Source organism: Plutella xylostella, chromosome 24 (assembly GCF_932276165.1).
Source record: "Plutella xylostella chromosome 24, ilPluXylo3.1, whole genome shotgun sequence".
Classification (NCBI taxonomy): Eukaryota; Metazoa; Arthropoda; class Insecta; order Lepidoptera; family Plutellidae; genus Plutella; species Plutella xylostella.
The window spans coordinates 2,565,495-2,581,461 of record NC_064004.1 but is presented as its reverse complement, the minus strand read 5'-3'; the positions used below and the strand labels follow the sequence as shown (position 1 = coordinate 2,581,461).

Genomic DNA, 15,967 nt, shown 5'->3' with positions numbered 1-15,967 from the left:
CCTTCTCTTTCGTCTGTTCATTTCTTGTAATTTTTTTTCATACGTGGCCACGCGGGACTTGGGTTATTTTTTGTTGTAAGGCAAACATGAGGAGGTTATTATTCTGAGCTCGTTGTTAGATTTCACAAAAGAAGATTCGTTAGCACAAGTCACGGTTCGATGATGGTTCGATCATAGAAGTAGTTTCTACTTCGAGAGGTTCGATACTAAATAATTTTTTTGACTATCATTAGACTAGAGAATGAGGAACTTCATAATAATAAATCGTTTATTTCTTAATAACGTCTTATGATTTATTATGTAATAGTTAAGTAAGTATATACAAGTAGTTAAGTAGTTACTTATGTAAATAACATACATTACTAGTTATCTTATACTTTTACATTTGATTTGGTATATTTTACTTAAAAAAGTACTTAAGTACTAAATTTTCTTAGATTCAATCCGGGCAATTATATTTCACCAAGGCGAAACATAATCTAATAGGTAATTAGATTGTAATATAAAGTCTTAATTTATCATTAACTTTTTACTATTGTAAAAAAATATAAAAATCTAACTATAAACGATTAATTAAGCTGGTAGGTACTTTAAATATTAGTCTATGCCATAGACGTATTTAAGTAACTACCATATATACCATAAGTCTATATGGTCTACGCTAAGTAGCATTCCAACAGTGACGAGTTCAACATGAACTCAAACACTAGGTTAAGCATCAGTAACGTTGCTTAATCTTAGTAGCCCCCGGATTGCAGTACCGGCCTAGAGCTCGGCATTTGCCACAGAACTCCTTGGGATGGTCTTTCGAGCTGTCTGGATCCTTCGTTAAGTCTCCACTTCGCAGCTCCCTCTGTAGGTTAAAAAAACAATAATTTGTAGATGGGCTTGCATTAATTATTAAATAAAAAATAGGGTGAAATGGGATAACTTCCAAACTTCTTCTAAATATCTTTTGGAAATTCACAGAAATAAAATTTTCTTCTCTATGGAAAATGAGGAGAAAAAGTGCAAGCTAATCACAAATGGCGTGATGGCGCCTTAGCGTCAGCGCACACCGAACTGCAAAATGCTCGCGCATGGTCGAGCAAACTTTAGAACGCATACTCGAACATTTACTAGAAAGCTCGAGCATGGTCGAGCATCAAGTTGGGACGTGTATTCAATTTTGAAATGTATGGAATTATCATAAGATTAATTTTTCAATGATTTCACAATATGCTCTGCTCTGCTCTGCTCTTGGTGTGCCCAGTCAGTCGCCATTTTATCATCTGACGTCAGGTCTCGATTGTGCTGCAATATGCGGAGAATATGCGCTTTGAGAAGATTTTTTTCTCACGCATTTCCAAAGGCTTGGAACAAAAATAGTTGAGGATGCGCGAAGCGTGGCCGTTATTATTCTGAGTAAAATGAACTCTCTTCTACCTGACTATACGGGTAGACTCTGCAGCGGCACCGCTTGCAGAGCTGGTAGGAGTCGGGCCAGGACAGGCGGCTGGGCCAGTGCCGGCCGCAATTGCCGCACTTGTACTCCCCGTAGAACGGGCCTTGAGACCGCGGCGGCGAGACAGCACGCTGCAGACAGAGACAGGATAGATGCAATGATTATGATAGCCTGAATGAGTAAAAATTTCTTGAGAAAAGTAAGGTGCCGGTGGATTATTCCGATCGGTTCTAGCACCCTCAGTCAACCCAAGCGAAGTAGAAGATTAAGTTGCTATAAAGGTGAATGGTTCCACGGTTCAAAGTATGGCTGCGTTTGGAAAAAAAACGGCAAAAATCGGAATTACCCGAAATTCGGCATTACCCACCTGCACCTTACTTAGTTATATGTCAGTCTTCCCAACATTGTCCTTATATGTTGTCCGAGTTATAGAATAGAATACTTATATTTTATTGGTCTCTTTTATTGGTCTCACAAATTAAAACATACAAAGAGAACTTATAAACTAGGAACAATGAACAATAGGCGGCCTTATCGCTAGGAGCGATCTCTAACAGGCAACCTTAAACATAAAGAAATAAAATAAAAGTAAGTAGTTATAGGTATTTATAGATGATAAAATATCCAACAAACCGTAGAATAATCTCTGCGCACTGTTATGGCTCTTGGGGCGTACGCTGGGGGCTGCTCCGGCTGAAACAAAATTAAGTTTTATATTAATAATATGTGGGTACATCTCACACACGGCCATCCGACCCCAAGCTAGGCAGAGCCTGTGTTATGGGTATCGGACTGCAGATATATATACACAAATACATAGATAGATACATTTTAAGTATAAATATAATATAACACCCAAGACCCGAGTACAAATATCTGTCTTTACACAAATATCTACCCCAGCCGGGAATCGAACCCGGGACCTTCGGCATAGCTGTCAGGGCCACTAACAACTACGCCATTCGACCGTTAATATACAAATATTAGACTAGCTGTTCTCGCGAGCTTCGCTTCGTCTTTACACGTTCACGGACAATCCGTCGAGAGCCGTAATTAAATGTCCTTGCAATATGACTACGCGCCTGTGGCCGTCCAACTTCTATTGGTTAAAACGGACGATCCGTTAACAGCCGTTTCATTTCCATAGTCTTAACAGGAGATACATGGTTTAATGTCGTATTGTGCTAATTCATTTGTTTCTAGGTGTCATAACAAACAAGTTGTGGGGGGTTCTTTTGCCCACACATAAGTGAACTTTATAGTGACATACCGCCTGTAGCCGTAACCGTTACAAATACAAATAATCTTCCAAAATTTTGGTGTCACGGCGCGAGCGTCGTGGAAATATTGTGTAAAACGTGTGATGGGCTGGTAATTTTGTGGCAAATTACGAGGTAAATAAATGATAAATCAATAAAAAAAATATACTGATTTGCATATAGGATACCTTACTATTCGATTTAAATACTATAATTACTTAAATAGAGCATAGAAAAGCGAATATAAAACTGTAATGAGGAACGGAAATAATTGTGTTTTTGTCGATGTACCTTTTGTATACTCTTAGTACATCACCTTTATTTTTTTAAATGGCATGCAGAAATTATAAACCGAGGTCTGGAAAGCGTACAAACATTTTTGAAGAGGATTCGGACTTAGAAAATAACTGCCGGTAACGCCTGTAGCCGTAGATGTCACTATACGCATTGTTCGATATGTATGATGTGGCAAACTTGCTTATAGACGATACCGTCTATGGCCGTAACTGTCACATTACGTAAATAAAATATAGTGAAATATGACAATACGTTTCAAGGCGTAACGATAAAATGTATGGGATTTTTAGGTGTCATATCAAAATATTTCCCAATCTTCAATTGTCCGTGAACGTGTTAAAAAGTTTTCCCGTGGGAATTCCGGGATAAAAAGTAGCCTATGTTCTTTGTCAGGGTCTAGACCGGTTCTACCTTTTTTGGCATAAGATTTTTTTGCCTAATCTCGTATTGCATAGTAACGTTTGGTCAAAGTCTCGTTACGCCGAAAATCGTATGGCATAAATCTCGATTAGTAATAAATTATTTGGCATAACATTGTTTAGCCTAATAATGGTATGGCCAAATCTTGAATAGCCTAATAATGCTATGGCATAGGTTTATACAAAGTAATAATATTCGTTTGGCTTTAACTTTGACGGAGCGTCCCCCTACATAGCGCAAACTGGTGCCTTGTATTGTTTCCTCTGTTTGGAAAACGCTCCGCTCCGCTTTGGTTTTGATGAACATAACACGCTCCTCCTCGCTTTGCTCGTCGTCGCACCTATTTTTAGGTTTCGATCTCATGGGGTTTGTAATAATTATATTGGTCGTTAACTTTCGATTTTTTGATCATACTATATCGTGATTTTCGGGATGTAGGAGAAAAATACCACAATTTGTACATTTACTACATACTTAATATATTATTTATTAAGAAAACATTAGGAGAAACAAGATTATACATAGGTATAGACGAACATAAATTTTAGCAAACGAAACTTAGGTGTTTAAAGATTGTGCCTAAAGAGTTTTAGACGAAACGAGCCTTATGCCACATAAGTCTTGGCAAAGTGATGGTTCGGTCAAAAAAGTTTAGACCATACGAGTTATGCGAAATGAGTTTTGGTCAATAAAGATTATGCCAGATGAGCGGAACCCGTTTGTGGCACTATACCCTTATTCGAATGTAATAAGGGTTTTGACAGATGTCTTAAGGCGCCGACACACTAGCGGACGCGGCTGTCGGCCGCGACTGATAATGTGGTCGGTTCTTAGGTCGTGCCGTTCACTGAAATCATAATCATACCTAATATTATAAATGCGAAAGTAAATGTGTCTGTCTGTCTGTCTGTCTGTCTGTTACTCTTACACGCCAAAACTACTGGACGGATTTGAATCAAATTTGGTATAGTTAACTACATATGGTCTAGACGGGTTCCGCTCATCTCGCATAATCTTTATTGACCAAAACTCATTTCGCATAACTCGTATGGTCTAAACTTTTTTGGCCGAACCATCACTTTGCCAAGACTTATGTGGCATAAGGCTCGTTTCGTCTAAAACTCTTTAGGCACAATCTTTAAACACCTAAGTTTAGTATAGTGCCACAATCTTATCTGTTCCGGTGGTCAAAATGTGCAACAAAGAGACGTCATTGTCAAACGTCATTTCATACTCTGTGCGTTATTTGAGTTGTCAATTTCTGCGAATAAGCTGACGCTACGTTATTTAATTTGTTTTGTGATTTTCTGGGTGAAATACTGCCAAAAACGCTGTAATGTGATGCAAGAAAAGTAGTACTATATATATTGGCTTTTATGCAGGAAGAATAACGTATTCAGGCGCCTTTAATTCCGTTTGAAAAATCGGAAGAACGAGTTGCAGCGGCTACAGGTTAGTGTTGCCAAATATGACGAATAATTTTACCCATATATACTCCATGTAATTTTATGAAATATTTTCCCGAGAGGCCCGTGCCCCAGCAGTGGGGACGGGATGGGTTAGTAAGTTATAATCTAATATAAAGGTTAGTAGTAAGTATATAATCTTTATTTTTCTTTGGTTACAGGTGTGAGGACGTGACATAATACTTTAAATCTTAGGCAATATACCAAGAAGAATTTCGCGCACCTGCAGCGATTTTAAACGAAATAATGATGATTTATGACATGTCATTGTTTTCCCAACTTATCAAGAGTTGGCTGAAAGAAATTGCTTTTTAACAATTAGCCTTTGGAAGGAGACCCGTGCCCCAGCAGTGGGGACGTGATGGGTCGAGATGATGATGATGATGATGAATTAGCCTTTGCACACTGTCTGAACTTCTTTTAATTGTATGCTTTGATTCTTGTTACTTTAGAAAATGTAAAATAAAGTGTTCAAAAATAATACTTAATTAATAGTTTTTTTTAAGTATATCTATCTCGTTATTCTCACGACCCACATATATTACCTATACCATTGTAATCTAGATTTAATCTCCTATATCAGAAGCAGAACAAAATCAGAACTAATCTTATTTCTGTTCGCCGTGGACAAATTTTCCATACAACAAATGTCGTTTGATATATTATATCCACTTTCATTTACTATCGACCCTATATTTTGATTTATCTATACTTATGAATGTATTAAATTTTGCCTATTTCTGGTTTAAAATTATAACAATAGGTAATAGCAGAAATGCATTGTCGTTTAAACCAGAAATAGGCAAAATTTAATCGATGGCATCACTGGATTCCATGACAGCGACGTCGCCACCGGAACAGATAAGATTGTGGCACTATACCTGCTAGACACAACACGTGTGTCGTGGTGTAACACGCAAAAAGGGGCTGGGGCTGACACAACAGTTACAAAAAGGGCCCATTCTAAACAATCATATTCTAAGAACTAAAAAAAAAAAAAAACACGCACACACGCCTTGTACTAATGTACTCCCTTGCGGGGTAGGCAGAGGTGCATTGCTGCACCCACTTTTCGCCAGAGTATTATGTTAGTCCCAATGTAATAGGGGGCGGGCCTATTGCCATTTTACGGGCACATCCAAGACCCGAGAACAAATATCTGTGTTTAAACAAATATCTGCCCCAGCCGTGAATCGAACCCGGGACCATCGGCTCAGTAGTCAGGGTCACTAACCACTACGCCATTCGGTCGCCACTCTAAACAATCATATTCTAAGAACTATGCTCTAACTCTAAACAATCATTATGCTAAGCTCTAACATGCGTCATCGAGTATTAGAGAGTAATTAATGGGGGTTCCATAAATACCGATGAAGATAAGGCTAGCATAGCGACAGCCAATCAGAAGGGCTAGCACGGGGCGCAATGATGACGTCACAAAAGTTACCCGTCGCGCTCGTTCTTGAGGCTGCGCGATGCGAGTGAGCGTGATGCAAAACTTTTGTCTCGGGGCGCATTTAAGACGTGACAAAAGTTTTGCAAGTTTTGTCTTAAATGCGCCCCGTGCTAGCCCTTCAGGGCATTCTATCTTGACATTCTCAAGTGACAAACTACGGCCACTCAAGTTTGTAAACAAAACACTACACTACAGGCTGGTTCTGATTACTATTATCATCGTAATCTACAGGTGTCGCAAAAAGGTTACTTAAGTACCTATAGTTAGTGTGGTGAGGGAGACATTCTAAATAATAACTTTATTAAGTACTACAAAAAAAAATATTTTTGAATCTCCATAGAAAATTTGTTGGCCACTAACAAACGTATTATGTGACTTTTTACTATGGTTGGAGTTTTTTTTCGCGAATTATCAAAAGTTGTTTAGAGGATGACTCCTCGGGCATCTTCTTTTCGCTTACTAGGTAGGTATACCACCTCTGTATCAACTTCTGTAGTTTTATTGTGGACATCTGGGTTATTTTCTAACTCGGGCCAAAGACCGTGTGTGTAGGTGGACTAAAACTCAATGATATAAGGACCTTTAAGGGAAGCGTCTACTATCTTTCGGCATCATACGCAACGGACGCAGGATCGCATTCTAATCTTTGTGTAGAAATTCACACAAGTGCGTTAATTAACTCCATCGTCGTTAATAATCTTTTTCTTTATTTCACACATAAAGTTTACATTTTCTTAAACTAACTTATCTAACTAATACTAGCTGTTCCCGCGAGCTTCCACCATAGACCAGACCAGACCAGACCAGAATATGTATACCAAATTTCAGTAGTTTTGGCGTGAACACACACACACACACGCACTCACGCCTTGTACTAATGTACTCCCTTGCGGGGTAGGCAGAGGTGCATTGCTGCACCCACATTTCGCCAGAGTGTTATGTTAGTCCCAATGTATTGGCGTGAAATACTATATATATACAAAGTTACTTTCGCATTTATAATTTTAGTTAGGATTAGGTAAGTAGGTGCTTAGTAAGTACCTACTAAATTATACTACACCATCGGCATTGCCGACGCTGTTTCTCCATACATTTATCATTTAAGACAATCCATTTGGTCCGATAGGTGGAGTTTTTTTTTTCATTATAGAAACGGAACCCTAAAACAACATACCGTATAGTAATCTCTCTTGGGTGTCGCTGTCGCATTGTACGGTGGTGACGGCTCCTCCTATAACAATATATTTAAAAGTAAATTAAGTACCTACAAGTTTTTAGTTATTCGTCTTGTTTGCAGGTATTTTTTTATTTTTTTATGTAGCCATTTTGGTGTCCCACTGCTGGGCAAAGGCCTCCCCATGTTTACTCTACACGTCTCTGTTGTCGACCAGACGCCAATCCGGCAAAAATCTGTCCAGTTCGTCCCGCCAGGTATTATTTACTAGCTGTTCCCGCGCGCTTCGCTTCGCCTTAAAAAGTTTTCCCGTGGGAATTCCGGGATAAAAAGTAGCCTATGTTCTTTCCCAGGGTCAAAACCGTATGTATACCAAATTTCATTCAAATCCGTTCAGTAGTTTTGGCGTGAAAGAGTAACAGACAGACAGACAGACAGACAGACACAGTTACTTTCGCATTTATAATATTAGTAAGGATATAAGTAGGTAAATCAAATTACAGCTGGACGGCACATGGACATTAAAAAAAAATATCACCGAAAAAATGTTGGTTCATTTGCGCAACATCCTGTAGAAATGCCGATACTTAAGTAAAAAATTGTTGACAGGAAATGAAATCAAAAAGAAAAGCAAATGAATATATTTTGTTATGTCCTACTTACCAAAGATGAACAACACGACCCCATACCTAAATATCTACCTTTAGTAGCAGGTAACTAGGTATTTTATTGTATGAGGTAGTTAGTCAATTAGGTATTAAGTAGGTACCTATTTCAATGTTTTAATCACAAGAATGCATCCACGGTACAAGCCGTACACATCACAAAACTTATCTAGAGAGCACAATGAAACACAGAAAATGGTGCTAGAGTCCAAGCCACCACTGAAGTCACTTCAAAAGCGGGAACTAAACTGAAAGTCCTGTGATGTGAGTGCGCCGCGCCGTCTTATCAAGCTCAGAGAATAACGGCCTCGTTAGGTGGTACAAAAATGACTTTGTTCTTGGAATTTTTATACCATAGACTGCATAGAGCTCAGAATAATATCGGCCTCGTTCGGGGATTTTATGCCATAGACTACATCTGTATTGTCTATGGTTTGAGGAGACGTTGCCTTGCCTCCCACAGAACAATAACTACGGCACCGTAGCTTAGGCGGTAGTGAAGCTGCTTCCGAAGCTTGGGGCCGCGGGTTCGAATCCCGCCCAGCGCAAACATTCGTGTGATGAGTACTTGTGTTTGCCTTGTGTCTGGTTGTTGTTTACCTATTAATTATGTATCGGTGTAGATATAGCTGGGTGGATTTCAACAAGTCCTAAAAAATCTTCATTTCCGTGGACTTTTTTATCTTAAGGTTTTTTATATTAGAAAAACGCTTTTATTAAAGTTTTTGTTAATGTTAGTGTTCTTACTAAATGGGTAGCAGATAAGTTAAAAACTTAACGAGATACGGGTGATTAAAAATTTCGTGCCACGGCGATGAAACATGCGTTCACGGCAATGAAACAAGCGTCCACGGCAATGAAACAAAGGCCCACGGCAATGAAACAAACTTTCACGGCAATGAAAGAACTGTATACAATGTAAATGAAAGAATCAATCCACTACAATTTTTTAAAAAGACTGTGAGGGAAACGCAAACTTAGACAGGTATGTATGGCAGAAATATTTGGATAGATATTGGAACGAAAGAAAGAACGACAGTATGTATAAAAAATAAGAATATAGTATGGAATTCTCTAAGTAGCATTGTGGGGTCCGTATTGCGACGTATAAAACAAAATGTTTCATTTCACACTAATAACGTTCACAAACCTTGATCATAAACCTTACCTATAACATCTATATTTTCATAAGGTATAATATGCAATATGTATACTGTTCATTTTATGTAAAATTCATAAAATATACTATAATATGACATAATCTGTGCAGAATTATACAACACCGGCTAAACACCTAGCACCAAAATATAAAGATAGGTGCGGTTAGGTGCACATGTTGGTCAGCTAAGCGTCCCCCTACATAGCGCCAATAATAATAACGCAGTTAAAACTCCTTGCACCAAAACATAAACATAGAGCGTCTCCCCATGTAGCCCCGCTTCGCTTTTGATGAACATGTGCACTTAACCGCTCCTCCTCGCTCGCTTTTCTTGTCATCGCACCTATCTTTAGGTTGTGGTGCTAGAGGTTTTGATGGTGTTGTGTAATTTAACACAGATTATGTGATATGATAGAATATTTTATCAACTTTATGCTAAATCATAGTATATTTTAATTGGTATAATAATATGAAATGTACATGTTATCATCATCAGCCTATAATCATCCAATGCTGGACATAGGCCTCTCCCAAGGAGCGCCACAACACTCGGTCCTCGGTCTTCCGAATCCAGCCACTACCGGCTACCTGCCTAAGCTTGCATATTTTGACAGCTATGTTGGTAACCTTAGTCCTCTGACGTATAACCTCTTTTCTGATAGGTACCATCCATTAGAGAAACCCCAAGCATAGCTCTCTCCAGAGCACGCTGAGTGACTTTAAATCGGTGGACCAGTCCCACCATCATTGTCCACGTCTCTGCACCATATTTCATAACTGGCAGGGCGCAATAGTTGAAGACTGTTGGATGCGCCTTTCAGCCTCCTTGTCGAAGTTGCTTCTGCCATAGAATAACAAATACCTACAAGTGCTAGTCTCGTTATTCTATGCTTCTGCCTAGCCGAATAGTCTGCCTCCGGTAGTCATATTATTGCACAACTTCGATAGTTGTCTCACGAACGATCACCGGCTCCGGTTTTATGTGAACATTCTACATGACTTTTGTCTTGCCCAAGTTCATACGGAGGCCTACACGTTGCAAAGAGCATTAAGGCCACTTAGCATCCAGCTGAGTTCCTGCAGAGATGTATGTTCTATTATATTCTACTATCTGTGGGAGGTGTAAGTACCTGCACCTGGCTCTCTCGAATGGGACCTTTGTGCAATGTGAATATTCTATTCCAAGGTCTAAGCTGCCTTTCTAAGCTTGGACCATTTCCCACCACGCTGGTCCACAGGGGGTTGGTGGGTTCACATATTATCTAGATGTGCTAAATCAATAGGGAGATATGCAGGATTCATCATGATGTTTTCCTTCACCGTAAGAGCGATGGTATAAATTGTATTTAAATTCAAAGGAACACATTGGTACATGTCAGCGCCGGAATCCGAACCCGCATCACTGGCGTGGGAAGCGGGCGCTTACCCGACTGAGCTACCACCGATCTTATTTATACATAATGATCATTATAATTTATGTTGTGATTGTTATTATTAATGTAATATTATATATTTCGTTTTTATACATCGCGATACGCACCCGTTTTAACGCACTGCAAAAAGAGGTAATTTGACTAGTCCTGTAGGTAATATGTCAGTGATCGGTATTACCTGTATTACAGGTAAAAGATGGTAAAGATATGTTACTTTGCCTAATCATCCATACCACGGCGATGAAAACATAAGTCACGGAAATGAAAAACCTGGCCACGGAAATGAATAACCTAACCACGGCAATGAATACAAATTATTTTACAAGACATGGCAATGAAATTTTTTTCATTGCCGTGGCTTTTTTTTCATTGCCATAGCAAATATTGGCCACGGAAGCCACGGAAATGAAAGCATGGCGATGAAAACCAAGGCATTAAATATAAATAACTATAAAAGTATTAACTATTCGAATAATTTAACACTTTATAAGGTAAATATTTTCAAAATGCTTTCTTTTGAATGCTTACTCTAGAAGACAAACTTAATTTTAGAGAAGTTATATCTATCCACGGCAATGAAAGAAAAAATGTCCAGTCCCCAAACTTTTTACTGATTTTCACTATAGCGCAAAAACGCGGGCATCGATGTACCTTCTTCCACGTCGAGCAGTTAGGCGACACTTGTAAGAAACGATTAGCGCACTGAGGGGGGCACCCAAATTCATAGGTAAAACAATATCCTTGATCATGTTTAGGACACGGCGATGAACAGAAGTTCTGGGACACATGAATTTTCACTTACCGTTCGTTATATTCTTTATATATTTCAATAAATGTATTCCGTGACAATACTTTAACTATTAATGTATCAAATGAAACTAAGTTTAACTATCAATACTCAATATTTTTTCATCAATGAAGAATAATACAAAACGTGGTGACGTTGGGACAGACACGGCAATGAAAGATTTGGAGGTTTAATCTTTTTTTTTTAAATATCTATTAATCCTTTTAATACAATATTTAGTGCTACACATAGATAACTATTTCACTTAACCGGAAAAAAATATTAGAAAATTATAACTTGGTTTTTTAGTACCGATTTCATTGATGCCACGCAATTTTTGGCTGCGGGAAATTCACCCAGCTACGAGTTTTGTATATTCGCGAAAAAAAAATACGTTCTCCATAGTAAAAAGTCACGTGACCAACAAAGTTTATATGGAAAAGGATTTTTATTTTCGTGAATTTCCAAAATTTGTAGAACAAAAGATGTTCAGAATAGCCCCCTGACCTGATTCATCCCCTTTCGGCTTAGTATACCTACATACATATCCTTTTTGCAACATCCTGTAATGCTCTACCTACTCTATCGCTGTTAACATCATCAGCCAAGCCATACATTTTAAGTAACATTTTTAGAAAGATGGTAAGTTACTACTTAAGTAACTAGGTATTTATACTATTTATATACATTTAATGGGATTTCTCGTGACTCCACGAACACGTGATTAAACTGATTAAATGCTTTCATCATTAAGTCCACCTTATTGTAATTACTTTTGTATATTGTGCAATAAAGAATAAATAAATAAAAATAAAATTAAACGTAATCAACCAGTATAGTGGTTTGATAAGGAAGTCTGGAAAAAACATTACCCTCCTTCGGCAGTCGGGTAGTTAAATAGAACATATCGGATAAGAAAACCAAGTGAAACTTTATGAGCACAATCTAGTGTACTTACTTACCTTTCAAGTCTTAAACTAAAATCTTTTACTTAATTAGATTTTCAAAGATAAAAACCCTAAACAATGTTATTTTGATAAGTTACTAACTACTTTTGTGTACTACATCGGTGAGTGACCACTGATCCTCATCTTACAGGTTTTTACCTAGTTTGAGTATCAGGGGACATATTATTCATGCATATATATAGCTTACATCTATGCTTGTTAACTTTGTTTTTTCTGTAATTAAGTTTAAGTTTGGCTATGAAATAAATTATTATTTTTATTTAAAAGTTCTGACCAATCACATTATTGGGGAGAAAAAATGGCGACTGAACCAACCAATTAGAACTCGGGAATAGAGTACAATACAGTCGCCTAAGGCGCCATCTGGAATACTTTTACTCCCCATTATTTCATTTATGTCCAGGTTTAGGGTCAATCAATTTGTACCTGGATTCATCAGGAACTCAGCTCTAGCCGCTCCAACCTATGGCTGGCCAGGGTCCAACAAAACATCACAACGTGAAAAAAATAATTTAAGTACCTACCTATACCAGGATCTTTTATTCGACGGAATTCTGACATTTCAAAAGTGATGCTACTGAAAAAGCTCTTAACCGAAAAAAGGAAAAATTTGGATCCATTTCTGGGCAATAAAAAAATAAAATGACAGATAATGTATGGAATTCATATTAATTACTTTATTTTTATTCTTTAGCTGGCATCACTTCCTACTAAATTCAGGGATAGTAAACCTTTTTAATCGATTTCAAAAAAAGATCTAGACACGCGGTAGCTTGTCAAGCCAAGTTCGAGAAACAGAACTGGCGAGCCGCACCGTGTGTAATATTACACGAACCATTTCGAGCCACTTTTGACCCCCTCATAAATAAAAAACTATTTAATATAAACGTATGAAATTCGGCACATATATTGAGACTTACGAGATACATATGTGTTCTAAATTTCATGAGCGTATCTCAAACGGTTATTTAGATATTAATGTCCAAAAAACCTAATTTTTAACATTGACTGACTCATTCACGTAGGTATAGATCAAAACTCTTATGGTACTACATACTATCATAATATGCGAAAAATATGAAATGGCTTTGAGATGCATAATATTAATGTTAACCAGTCTAAGAACTCTAAGATAGCTGTAAATATTATAATGGAATGGGATCGGATCAAATCGGATCGGATCAGATTGAATCGGAACGAATCGAATCAAATGGAATCGGATAGGATGGTGTCAAATCGAATCGGGTCGAATCGAATCGAGTGGAATCGAAAAGAACCGAATCGGATCAAGTCGAATCTGATCAAATCGGATCAAATCATATCAAATCGGATCAAATCGTATCAAATCGGATCAAATTGGATTAAATCGGATCAAATTGACTCAATCGGATCAAATCGGATCAAATCGGATCAAATCGGATCAAATCAGATAAAATCGGATCAAATCGGATCAAATCGGATCAAATCGGAACAAATCGGATAAATCGGAACAAATCGGATCAAATCATATCAAATTGGCTCAATCGGATCAAATCGGATCGAATCGGACCAAATCGGATCAATACGGATCAAATCGGATCGGATGGTGTCAAATCGGATCGGATCGGACCGGATCCGATCGGAACAGATCGGATTGGTTAAACAATTGAGTGAATATTGTACCTACATTTTATAAAGTCAAGAGACTTTTAGTTATTTAATAGCGTTTTTTAAATTTGTGTTTATAAATGGACCTACGGCGTTACGAGCCTTGTAACGCCGTAGGTCATAATACGAAGACATGTACTTATATATACTTGCCAACAAAAAGTAATGATATCCAATCAAAAACATAAATGTGAAATGAGAGCCAAGTTCAATATTATTTATAAATGCCTTGGTTGTTGACTACAACGACAAAAGAAGTGAGATCTAAATGGGTGCCAAGTTCAATGGTCAGTCCTGAAATTTATTTATAAGTAACAGTATAACATATCATATCTTCTTATAACATAAAATAATGTATTGTAGCCTAAGGTCTGTCTTGGCTAGTTTTCATATATGAATTACTTATAGCCTTTACAAGTTAAAGCATCAAGAATTTGTCGGTTTTTATTAATTCGAACATAATAATTCGTTGGTAGGTGTATAAAAACTAGCCAAATCAGACCTTGGGCTATAATACATTATTTTATGTTATAAGAAGATATGATATGTTATACTGTTACTTATAAATAAATTTCAGGACTGACCATTGAACTTGGCACCCATTTAGATCTCACTTCTTTTGTCGTTGTAGTCAACAACCATGGCATTTATAAATAATATTGAACTTGGCTCTCATTTCACATTTATGTTTTTGATTGGATTCTTTATTCGGTACATACTTGTATGTACTTATGTACGTAGGTGGTCTGAAAAGTTTCCGACCTCAACGTGAAGATGGAAGCACACATCAATTAAAGTCAGGGAATGTAACTGTGCATCTTTTGACAGCAACACTTCAAAGTTCTTGGGTTTATACTTAGAGCATCAAAAGACTTCAAAAGTGCAAAGGTCCTAAAAATACTATATTGCACTTATGTTCGTAGTAATCTAGAATATGCGTCACAAGTATGGAACCCCATGTACAATGTCCATATTGAAAGACTTGAAAAAGTCCAAAGAAAGTTTATGCGGCATCTCAACTTTCGTAACTTTTGTAATGTGAGCGATTATGAAGAGTCCTGCAGAAAGCACCATCTACTCCCCCTGACCGAGCGTCCTGCTATATCGGATATAGTTTATCTAATTAAGATCGCGAGAGGTGAGATTGACTGTCCTAATCTGCTTAGTAAGCTTTTATTTTATTATTGTAATCGTCCAGTAAGACATACGCATACATTCCATACCAATTCGGTTACTACAAACTATAGAGCAAACTCATTTCTCCTGCGATCCTGTAGGAAATTCAATAAGCTGGAGCGCGAAGTAGATCTGGATCTATTCTTCACAAGCATTCCAAAGGTGAGGCAGGCGATTAGCAGACAATTTTTTGGTGCAAGCGATAAACCATAATTAAGTTTTGTTTTTTGTATTTTGTAAACCAGTAGATTACTTTACTATATAGTAGGTGACTATATTATAGTAGTATGTACTATGTTTCTCGTAAATAGTGTGTTTTACTAAGTAAGCACTTATCACTTTTTTTTTTTCTTCTTGTTCTGTATTCCATCAGTGGTCTCTTATAAATGGCTTATTGATTCTATAATTATAATACTTTACTGTGTAATGAATAGCTGTTAGTGACCCGACAATTATAAAATAAATAAATAAATAAAGTTTCAGCCATTTTTGAGGCGCGGTTTTTATTTTACAGTCGTTTCAGTGAGTCGATGTGAGCATTTCTGTGAAAATGGAAAAAATTGAGTATCGAGCTGTCTTAAAATATTTGTTTTTGAAAGGGAATGCCCCTACGCAA

The 15,967-nt window shown here is 37.5% G+C and overlaps 1 non-coding gene across 1 annotated transcript; it reads right to left on the bottom strand.

Moving 5' to 3' along the window:
- Positions 1-724: 724 nt before the first annotated feature.
- On the bottom strand, positions 725-8,487 carry LOC105395842. Its single transcript, XR_007267697.1, has 4 exons — positions 8,180-8,487; positions 7,517-7,573; positions 2,078-2,137; positions 725-853 (listed from the first exon to the last, which is right to left on the bottom strand). It is a non-coding gene; the product is annotated as an uncharacterized LOC105395842 (transcript).
- Positions 8,488-15,967: the final 7,480 nt, after the last annotated feature.